Source organism: Montipora capricornis, chromosome 3 (assembly GCF_036669925.1).
Source record: "Montipora capricornis isolate CH-2021 chromosome 3, ASM3666992v2, whole genome shotgun sequence".
In the NCBI taxonomy this organism is placed as follows: domain Eukaryota; kingdom Metazoa; phylum Cnidaria; class Anthozoa; order Scleractinia; family Acroporidae; genus Montipora; species Montipora capricornis.
Genome location: NC_090885.1, coordinates 57,731,464 through 57,733,966, shown reverse-complemented (window position 1 = coordinate 57,733,966; position 2,503 = coordinate 57,731,464).

Below are 2,503 nucleotides of genomic sequence, written 5' to 3'. Positions count from 1 at the left end.
GATTTCAAAACCCTTACCGTTAGCCAGTCATATATAATTAAATCGAAAAACCCGCGTGCAGAGAAGAAAAACACTCGTGCAACAACACAAAACAAACGAGACAACCAATGTGCATGACTGTCTCGTTCTAAGGACATTTCGCAAAGAAATGCAGGTTTTGCGCGCATTATCCATGCAAGTTTTGAGCAACATTAATTTCAAGTCACTCGTTCAATAAACGACCAGTTACAATTCGATAAGTGTATCTAGCATCAACTTGACTTGAACGACCCTTTTCATCGTCCGAAACCAATCTCACACGAAACGAAATGAAATAAAAGGAAACCAATTGAACGTGAATGAATAGATATGTCCCCCGTCAGCTAGAAGCGTTGTTTGTCAGAGATACTCCTATTTTGCAAAATGAACTGTTTCAATCCTTATTAAAAAACAAATAAAAAGGTTTCACCATTGAGCATCACGTCTGTCAACTTTTGCAGTTGTAAACTTATTTTTCTTCTGCACATTCAGACGGCTAACGTTCCCTTAATCATGCAGGGAGCTGAAAAGCTAGAGCTAGGAACTACGTTGAAATGTATGAAGAGAACCCACGGTTTAATGTCATGGAAAAAGTTGATTTAAGACACGTTTTATTTGAAGCGAGGTAAAAAGCGTCGATATACGATTTAATACTTAAAAAATAATATAACGACCTAAATGGATGAAAGGCAGGGGTTGATTCCACGGGCGCCATCTGACCTGTCTTCTCGCCGCACTTCGCCTGCGCAGTGCTATATATAGTGCGATAATACTAAACTACAAAAGATATGCCAAAATTTGCTTTATATAAAGCCATGAATTCGCTGAGTATGGCCGATTCCAGCAGTCTCACAGTCCTGAACTAAGCAAAATTCAGCGGTTGTATAATTAGTGCTCCCGCAGTCCCTTCTTTCGGGCGCAACTCTTTTAGAACGAGTAATAATCGAGTAACTATTAATGTGTCCTCTTTTTGCGTTGTGTTCGTTCAATTCGAGTGTTACTGTGGTCTTCTGCGTCGGGTTTGTTATTAGGGTTCTGTTTTCTCGGGAGCTGCAAACAATCGTATAATCGCAAGAATAAAAATCGGTGTAATCGGAGCAACAGATGACTGCGGGACTGCTGGTGGGACTGTGGGAGCAGGTGTTACACAACTCATACCAGTAAATAAGCATAGAATCAAACACTCACCTTGATTTGATCGAGAAAACTTAATAACAAACGGTAAATTTTCGTTAACAAACCATCATGCACTTTATCCTGATTACCCAGCATGCATCGTTTTGCTGAAAGGGTCTATTCCTTCGATCATTCTCCATTTTCAACGGTTTCTTTACACTCAAGTATTGCGGGCTGATATTTTGTTTTGCTAAACCGCTGACAACACAATGAAGCGCGACGATTTTGCGACTTTCGACTAAATTTTGGTGTCTTGTCGCAAAATTGCGACTAGATTTTTTCGTTAATGTCGAGCCCTGAATTATATATAAGTTAGCAGAGCGAGCGACGCTTTACGAATATTTCAAAATTATAAAAGCGCAAAGTTTATTAAGAGAGCTTTCCGGCAGACTAGAGACGAACTTGATCATGTCAGCTGGTTAAATAATTAAAGACGGTGGTTGAAAATATATCTGACGAAAGTTAAGTTAAGGTTCACACTGAGCAATCAGGTGGACAATAAAGCATGATTTGATGTTACTCTGGTTTGAAAATACCTGTCAAACTTGGAACAATAGAAAAACTGTGTATCCGACGAAAAACGAGCCTGATGCAGCGTAACCTTCAGAGCACCATAAGACATCTATACTGGAACACGTTATTTTCGAACCCATTAACAAAATATTTTTGTTTTAGGTGCACTTGTTCTTACGGTAAGAAAAATAGGTATGAAAGTTCAGCTCCGATCTCACTTAACTGGCTACACATGGCCGTTGTTTCATACATTTGTTTCACTTTCTTTAATTTACCCTTGTGATTGTAACTGTTTCTTATGTCACTATTAATGCAAAAGTCAAAGGTTATCGTCATCCCCAACCTATTGATGCAACTTCGGCTTCAGAAACAAAACTGTCACAGACTTTATTTATGATGGTGACTGTTGTCTCTATATTGACCATTTTAAATGCCATTTGGTGGGCTGCTGCGTGCATTATTGTTTCCTGTCCTTTAGCTGGCGTATAGAAAATTCTTTGAAAGATGCAAAGAAGCATGCTCTATATGTGTCCCTTTCGATGCTTAAACTTTTCTATTTTTTACTATCATTTAACAGAAACAGTTAATATTCTTCTGAAAAGCACTGATTGCAAAAGAATCACGATAGCCTCAATAATATATAAATAGAAAAATTCTGATGTAGTCTCAGAGTTGAACAAATAATGACAAATAAACACAAAGAGTAAGAACTGGATGTAAGCTGCTTCCACTTTTATGAAAGCTCAGAGCTGAGTTGTTTGAAGCAGACTTAGCACTCATTCCTTTGAGCTCACCG